Here is a 9500-nt window from a genome sequence, read left to right as displayed (position 1 = left end):
ATAAAGATGATTGATACAGTTAGCAATTATAACAAGGGAATAAAACTCAAAATCCATAAGATTATCCAAACTTTTGTACAGCCAACCAGTATGGTGTAGTGCAGAGGTAGTGGGCAAAGGCATTTGATTTGGCAGATACTGCTGTTTTTATTACATAATCTTCCATTCCAAGGTAAAAGTTTGTTTTACAAGTTACCTGGTGCTTTTCTTTAGGCTAGAATTGTTTTTAATGTTTGATGCAAATTTTAAATGCATTAATCCAGAATATCAACGTGGAGAGTTTGATATGTAGAATACATATTGTAAAGTTGAACCTTGAAATAAAGGACATCAACGCCAGCTGCATACGTCTCACACATGGTTTACTCAAGAATATACACTGTACATACAGTGGATCACATCTGGATTGATAGTGATAGTGATACAGGTTACAGAGTGATACGGACTTTTATAGCAACTCATATCATTACAGTCTTATGTCGGGCAAAAGCCCAAAGTTACACATCACAAATACGTATTTCAAGAATTATTTCACTCAATATTTCAACACAGTTCTTGGCCAGTGTTCTGAGTTTTCTGGGTTACTTTGACCTGGCTAATTTCAACTGTCAAGTTATTTTGACAGAAAGAAAGAATAATTATTTGGAAGAAATTAATTTGGCTTTTAAACAGGGACTTTCTACGTCAATATCTTTCCTATCACATCTTTTCCGAGAATTGTGTCAGGTCATTGGCAGAACATTTTAATGTCAACTGGCCAGCCACATGTGTTGCAATACCAAAGAATTCAGAAACAAAATAGAAAAACAAGTTAAGTGCAAAAATACAATTTCATATTGAAGAGGAACTCTGGATAAGTAAAAGATATGGTTCCTATATTTTATATATCTTCACAGTCCCTCCTGGGTTTAGAATTCTTTCGGTATCCCTTTTAAGCTTCTTCTGTGTCTTTAGGTTGGTTTCCAGGTATGCGGACCACCATTTCATGAGCAGTTCTGACTCGAGACCTTAAGGGCTCAGAAGAACCAATATTAGTACCAGCACGTGTGATTTTCAAACAACATTTGTATAACATATACACCTAATTCCTACAATGTATAAAATACCATGCAAAATTCCAGAAAACCATCCTGCAATACCAGAAAACCAATTGAGAGGATTGAGCCAGGAGAGCCAGCTTTCCCAGTTACCTTCAACCCAAGTAGTTTCGGTATATTCTTTGCAAAATTTAACCTTCATTTGTTGTACCTTTTCTACATGCGAAATGATGGCATCTTCAGTCTTAGTATCATTTCCTATGTAGTTACAACAAGTAGTTCCCACTATGGCGCATATTCCTCCTTGACTGGCCGTGAGATAATCCAGCACCAGCCGGTGCTGCAAAACCTCCTTCCTGATCATCTTTAATTCTATAGCAAGGGCTATAAAGTTTCTATCATACAGGGCAGTAATGTTATCCATCAAGCCTGCCAAATCAATGATGAAACTGAAAGCCTTTTTAATACAACATCTATTTACCCAAGGAATAGAAAACAATGGTTTAATCTCTCTGTCATGTGATTCAATACTTGTGAAATTATCATCTGACTTAGGATAAAATGTAGGCCTATCAGGAGAATTGTCATTTTTCACATTAATCCCGGAGTCTTCTTCTTCCTCTTTTCCTCCTGGGATTTCATCTTCTCCTGGAGCTGATTAGTCAGTGAGGTTCCTTTTAACAAGGTGCACAAAGTCTTTTTTAAGAAAGTGTATAGGTATTTTGTGGAGTTGTGTTTCTTGAAAGTCATTATCCTCCATATAACAAGTAGCAGGTATGACTCTACCAAAGTAAAAGTTAATGCAGACAGCTGGTTTTCTCAATGGAGCATTTGTGAATAGTAGAAGTGAAATAGCTCTGTCAATCATTGTTCTACTGACTTCACCAAAGTGTACACTGTCCTCCATTTTAGCTAAAGTGCTAGGTATTCCTAACAAAGAGGAGAAGGTCTTATGAGAAATAGGTGCATGTGTGCATATCCAGCAATTAGTGATATTCAGCTTCTTGGCAGCTTGCATCTGAAACCGGTTCAAGTTGTGACATTTCTTCCATTACAGTAGCATTAAAAAGAAAAGTGTCTTGTATCTTACCCTTTTCTTTCTTGTATGTCCATTCATATGCCATGACTGTAATCCATACCACCACACCACCGCAGAGGATAACACTCCAGAGCTTCGCATTCATCTTAGGCCCTAGGAGATTCATTCTGCAGTCTTCTTGCTCGCGCACGAGTCAGTGGAGGAGACCTGGAAGGTAAAGGTACAAAACAATTCTTGCCAGCAGCAGACCGGCTTATATTCTCTTTTGGAACCAAAGACTTCTTACAGTGTGAACCATGCACCCAATACTTATAGTCTTTCAGCTTCACTGCAGTAGGAGATACAAGAATGACCTGAAATGGTCCTTTCCACTTAGGGGACAAAGTAGTCCGGGGTGTGTAATTCTTGATATACACCCAATCTCCTGACTTTAGTCCATGAGTTCCTTCACTCGTGTCCACAGGTTGTCCTGCTTTGGCTCTGGAAAAAGTATCAGAAAACACATTTGCCAATTTGCAATGTCCATTCATTAAAGTCACTGTCTCTGGCTGCACAAGAGATGAATGTAGTCTCCTGGGCGGTCGCCCAAACAATATGTCAAAAGGTGACAGTCCATGCTTCTCTTTAGGGGTAGTCCTAAAGGCTATAGGTAACGCTTCTACCCATGTGCTTTGTCCATTAGCAGTTATTTTAGCTAAATACCTCTTCAGGGCTTGATTGCTGCATTCCACCAGGCCACTAGCCTGAGGTCTGTAAGGAGTATGCAATTGCTGTTTCATACCCAAAATATTCACTACTTCTGCCATAAGTTTATTATCAAAATGTGTACCTCTATCTGAGGAAATTATTGACCCTATACCAAACCTTGAGATCAATTCCCTCGACATTTTACCACAGTTCTGGCATCATTTTTGGACGTGGGCCAAGCCTCTGGCCAGTTCAAAAATTGATCAATACAAAAATACTTAAATCGACCACAAGGGGGCATATCCGAGAAGTCAATTTGCACAATTTGAAATGGCTCCTCAGTATGTGGAATATGCTTCATGGGAGTGGGCACTGACTTTCCAATGTTATGCATTTGACATATAGAACATTCAGTAACCTTTTTAGCAGCATATGCAGCAAAACCTGGAGCCCACCAATCTCTGGCTACTACCCGACACATCCCTCCTGTTGAGACATGGCAAGGCCCATGGCTCAAAGCAAACAAAGAAGGAAATAATGTCCGAGGAGCAACCAGCCTGGTTTTTTTAGTTTCCATATACCATCTGCTCCACAAACAGCTCCCTTTGTGGTCCAAAAGGATGTATGAGGCGAACTTGCCTGTAGAGCTGATACAATATCCAGATCCACTTGAAGATCTGTGAGCAGGAATGCTGGAAGCGCTGTAGTTGGCTCATAAAAATGTATAGCATCTTTAGCATACCTATCAGCCAAAGCATTTCCAAGTGATATACTATCATCTGCTCTAGTATGTGGTTTACATTTAATTACTGCAACTTTAAGAAGCAGCTGGACCGCTGCCAATAATCTAACAATTAACTCTTTATGTTGTATAGGGGTTCCTGCTGCTGCCAGATAATCCCTCTCTTGCCAGAATTGTGCAAAACTATGCATTATGCCTACAGCATAGCTTGAGTCACTATATATATTTACAATAGCCCCTTGTGCTTGGGGTTAATAAATTGCTGGCATAAGGAGCAAATCTAAAGTTTCCCTTTACTTCAAGTATGCTTTACTCCCATTCTTTCAGTAGTTAAAACTATAGTTACTCCTATATTTATTACTATACCTCTGTCTAGTAGACTGTCAGGGGAGTATGGCGATAAAATAAAAGAACATTTATGACACTGACCTTTCACTCTTACTTATAGAGGTTCAGTAACTTTGACAATAACTACATCATTACTTACCCCGACCAAAATTACCTGCTGATTCGAAGTGGTAACATTGGCATCACATATATTTAACAAACTCTTTGAATCGCCTTTATCTATTAAACACAGAATAGACAAACCATTAACTGACACATCAATCATTGGTTCTGTAATTTGTCCCAAATTCAAGACAGCAAGTTCAGGGAAGTAATGAAATTTTCATTAATCAAATCACCACACTCCACTATCTGCTGAACTTGAGTCCCCACTCTTGGGGCATTTGTAACATACATCTTCGTTCTACTAGACTTAGCTCATCTTTCCCTTCTACTTTGAACAGCTAAGACCTATAATTGTAGAATATTGAGGTAAAAACTGTCTACATAATCCCATTATTTCAAGGAATGCTCTCAACTGGGCATTCGTTGCTTTGCAATTACCTTTTTCCTTTTATCTGTCAAATGTTTGATACCTTGGGAGACACAGTGGCCCAGGTATTGTACTTTTAATTTAACCCATTGTGCTTTTGCAGCATCTACTCTTTGTCCTATACTGGCTAAAAAATTCATTAAAGAGATATAATCCTCAGTACAAGCCTGTTCATCAGAGAATGCTAGCCAGAGATCATCCACATATTGCACTAATACTGATCCCATGGATGGCTGCCACTCATCTAATTTACTCTTGAGTGCCTGAGAAAAACAACTGGGGGAATCATGATATCCCATTGGCAATCTGGTTCAGGTAAGTTGTTTTTTCTCAAACGTGAAGGCTAGCAACCATTGATCATCTGGATGAACAGGAACATTAAAGAAGGCTGAGACAAGATTAATTACAGTAAAGTGAGTTGCTGAAGGAGGTATTGTTGCCAGCATAATAGAGGGGTTGGGTACCACAGGTACTGATGGTATAATTACCTTGTTGACTGCACGCAAATCATGCACCAACCTCCATCGACGGCTATCCTCTCCTATTTATCCTGGATAAATAGGAGTATTAGCTGAACTCCTACAAGGAGTAAGAACACCCTCCTGTAGTGACTTCCCTATTACTGGTTTAATACCTTCACCTGATTCAGGAGATAAGGGGTTATTGAGGTAGTCTAGGTACTGGCAATGTAGGGTCTCTATTTAACCGTACAGGAGCAACTTTCATGAGACCAGGAGTGTTTACTCCTGTTACCCATATAGAAGGGCTAATTTTTTGTTTGGCCTCTTCTGGAATTCCTCCCTCCATATCAGCTACTAATAAAGGCATGAACAACAAATCAGTTGCTTCATCTTTTAACCTATGTGGTATATCAATAACAGTTTTATCCGGAGATAATGCAATTGTTACCCCCATTTTAGAAAGTAGATCTCTTCCTAATAAATTACAGGGGGAATGTGGAGACAATACAAATTAGTGTTCTGTTGAATGCTCTCCTAATGTCACCGGTATAGATTGTGTAAATCTTGCTGAGATTATACTATTACTTACTCCCACCAACGAAACTCTTTCATTGGAAAGTGGTAAGTTAGGATCAAAGACATGTAAAAGAGACCGTGAAGCCCCTGTGTCTATAAGACCACACAAATCAATACCGTTTACATTTATTACAACTATTGGCTCATCAACAGAATCAACTTCAATTACAGCTAAAGCTTGATAAAATGTGTTATCTATACTGTCACCACATCCCAGCTTATCCTAGCGCTCCCTACAGTCCTTGGCTATATGCCCACTCAATCCACACTTGTAGCAAGTTGGGAGGGCACGAGGCTGCAGGGTTGGGAGCCTTACTCTATTTAGGATGATTTGTTGGTATCGGGACTGAATTCTAGGGTTAATGCGCTGTCCCTCATTTTGTATCCAATTTCCACGTCTTTGCCGTGGCGCCCCATAATTAGAGATATATATCACTTCCGAAGGTGGGTAAGGGGGGGGGCCGCTACTGGTACACCCTGAGGTGCTACCTGCACTGTAGATATTGGTACCCCCTTGGGCTCTGGGACTTTTTCCTTAACCTCTGGTAGTTGTATATTCATCATTTTTGTTTTCTCTTTTTTGTAACACTTCGTAAGCTATTTGAGCAATCTCAACTAACTCAGGGGCAGGTTTCTTTCTCAATCCCACCGTATGAAGCTTTATTTCTTCCCCACAACATTCCATCCACCAATACATTCACCAACTCTGCTCGCTTCATATCACTTTCATCATCTGGAATCCAATCACTATGCTCCTGAATAGCATCTTTGAATCTATTTCAGTAATCTAACACATCCTCACCTTTCTTTTGCACAACATCTATCAATGCTCGCATATCTTGCAAATACATTCCATACATACACATACTTTTCTGACACTGCTCAATCAATCAAGATTCACATATCATATATGTAACTTGTTGCGTTTTCTCTATCCACATCAACTTTTTATACCATTTCTTTTGACATTTCTCTAAGTTGGGCAGATCAACAACAATTGCCCTAATCTCATTAGGTTTCCAGGGGACATAAACTTTTCCTAGTCTTGCGGTGTAATCACCCTGGTCATCTTCCTCCCCCCGGTAAAACTACCTCTCTCAAGGGGATTTGTCCAAATGGTTCTAATTTGGATTTAAAATACTCTTTTGTCCTTAGTCTATCTTCTGGGGTGTGCTGGGGTAGTAATCCCATCCGTTTCACCTGTTGCCTAGTTAATACAGGCGAGGCATGATCTCTATAACTCCCTACTGGCGGAGTATTAGTACTTAATTTACTTAATTTATTAAATTTTGCTAAGGCATCTGCTCTTGCTGGAGTATACTGCCACAGTTCCCCATCTTTTTCAAATGTCATTGTACCATCTACATCATAGAATGGTTCCTCTCTACGGTAATGTAGGGAATACTGTTTATTAACAATTTTACCTATGTGTCTATACTGTGGAGTTTCTATCATAATACTTAGAGTGGCCTGCTGATAACCAGACGCCCATTAGCTGACTCCCCTCCTGTAGTCTCCACTTGCTATACCATAGGTGCAGATGCTCCTAATAATTCCCTTCTTATTGAGTCATAAGGGGAAACCCAAGCATTGGGTATTTTATCCTTATTTTCTACATGTAAAGCAGCTTTCTCTGAGCACATTTTATAGGGGGGGTGGTTTATATCTTTCCTAGATAACTCTTCCCAGGCTGCTAAACATTCAATCCCCCCACAATCAGACCTTTTAAACAGCAGTTTAAACAATACATCAATTTCAGGTGTATCAAGGGACCCCTCTGGTGGCCATTCAGATGGGTCCTCTTCATACTCCTTTCTTGTTAGTTTACACCATTTTACCATTTTACATAATGTTTCAGGGCATCTGGGTCTCCACTCACCATCATTTTGATGATAGGAGCACTTGGTTGCAATTTAACAATACTTAGTCCTGTTGCTTTTGCTATTTTCAATAACTTTTTTTTTCTTTTTTGTTAACCCAAATGTATTCATGACAGGCAAAACATTTTTTTTCCATATTTATCACAATTTCTCATTAGTCTCTTTAGAAATGACAACAATTTGGAACTCCGGGATTGAGAGCTCCACCGTTTAACATTATGGCTGTGTACCAGCAGCTCAGTACATAAGTTGAGATATCTCGCTCGTTCTACTCTCAGAAGGACGTCTCCTTTCTGAGTGGCAATAGGCTAGTCCCTATCTAGACTCCCTATCCCAGAGAACACACAGCAGGTCATTCACCCATTTGTGGATATCCGCTGAAGGCAATACCAATCTGCCTTAGGACCACAAACGTTCAAAAAACATCATTCACCCATTTGTGGATATCCGCTGAAGGCAATACCAATCTGCCTTAGGACCACAAACGTTTATACAAAAAAATTCAACACCACCACCAACTTCTACTCACTATTCAGAAATTGTGGTACCTGCACTTATACATCCCTTCATAAAATATATATACATTGTCATTTCTGGAGACAAGGAGAAAAAGGCAAGCGCTTAAAATGATCATTACTTAGCATGCTTTAAATTATAATAGGTACCTTTAACATTCTTTAGTAACCATACAGAGACAAGTATGCAGGCAAAATCAAAATAGGAAACGTGTTACCTTCTGTGGCTGCACTCCCCCAACCGACCCCTCCACACCACACAGAAAAGACAGTATTTATCATGAGAAAATAAAAGTTTTCTCACCTGAGGCCTCATTGCTGCTGTCTGTCCCGGAGAAGGTGGAGAGCCAGTGGTGGAGATGCAAACAAGAAGAAACATCAGAGGGTCACCAAAATGTAAAGTTGAACCTTGAAATAAAGGACATCAACGCCAGCTGCATACGTCTCACACATGGTTTACTCAAGAATATACACTGTACATACAGTGGATCACATCTGGATTGATAGTGATAGTGATACAGGTTACAGAGTGATACGGACTTTTATAGCAACTCATATCATTACAGTCTTATGTCGGGCAAAAGCCCAAAGTTACACATCACAAATACGTATTTCAAGAATTATTTCACTCAATATTTCAACACAGTTCTTGGCCAGTGTTTTGAGTTTTCTGGGTTACTTTGACCTGGCTAATTTCAACTGTCAAGTTATTTTGACAGAAAGAAAGAATAATTATTTGGAAGAAATTAATTTGGCTTTTAAACAGGGACTTTCTACGTCAATATCTTTCCTATCACATCTTTTCCGAGAATTGTGTCAGGTCATTGGCAGAACATTTTAATGTCAACTGGCCAACCACATGTGTTGCAAAACCAAAGAATTCAGAAACAAAATAGAAAAACAAGTTAAGTGCAAAAATACAATTTCATATTGAAGAGGAACTCTGGATAAGTAAAAGATATGGTTCCTATATTTTATATATCTTCACAATATACGTTTTTGCTCTTGTGATAATGTTATGAAAGCTTATTAGAACAAATAAAGTGCTTATATTGTGAGGAAATATAGAAGAGACTGGGATGAAAAGGAAAATGGAGAGTGGAAAAAGGTGAGAGTAGAAAAGGGGAAGCAGAGGGAGAAAGAGAAAAGCTGAGGAAGAGGAGGAGTCACGGAGAAGAAGAGGAACAGGGGGGAGAAAGGGGATCAAGGGTTAGAGGAGAGGAAAAGGAGAAGAGAGAGAGAGGAGAAGAAGAGAAAGAGGAGAGCCAAGGAAATGGAGATAGAGAGAAGGAGAAGGGAGAGGAAGCAAAGGAAAGGAGAGAAAGAGGAGAGCTGAGAAAGAGAGGAGGAATCATGGAGAGGACAAGGGGCAGAAGGGATAGAGGAGATGAAGAACTAGGGTGGAGGCAAAAGGAGAATAGAAAAAGAGTAGAGCTGAGGAAGAGGAGAGGGTGAGCAGAGGATGAGTCATGGAGAGGAAGAGAGACAGAAAGGATAGAGGAGATGAAGAGCTAAGGTGGAGGCAAAGGAGAAGAGAGAAAGAGGAGAGACATAGAAAAGGAGAGGGAGAGGAGGAGAAGTGGAGAGAAAAAGGAGAGCTAAGGAATCAGAGAGGAGGATGAGGAGTGGGGGCAAAGAAGAAAAGGAAAGTAATGCCCCGTACACAAGAGCGGAATTTCCGTC

General features: G+C 39.7%; 1 long non-coding RNA gene across 1 annotated transcript; it reads right to left on the bottom strand.

Annotated features, from left to right (window-relative positions):
* Positions 1–345: 345 nt before the first annotated feature.
* Positions 346–8785, bottom strand: LOC141133574 (uncharacterized). Its single transcript, XR_012243093.1, has 3 exons — positions 8122–8785; positions 4008–4072; positions 346–1007 (listed from the first exon to the last, which is right to left on the bottom strand). It is a non-coding gene; the product is annotated as an uncharacterized lncRNA (long non-coding RNA).
* Positions 8786–9500: the final 715 nt, after the last annotated feature.

The sequence above is a fragment of the Aquarana catesbeiana genome, linkage group LG03 (genome assembly GCF_042186555.1).
Source record: "Aquarana catesbeiana isolate 2022-GZ linkage group LG03, ASM4218655v1, whole genome shotgun sequence".
NCBI classification, from domain to species: Eukaryota; Metazoa; Chordata; class Amphibia; order Anura; family Ranidae; genus Aquarana; species Aquarana catesbeiana.
Note: the sequence above shows the minus strand (reverse complement) of the source record. Positions and strands in the feature narration are given on the sequence as shown.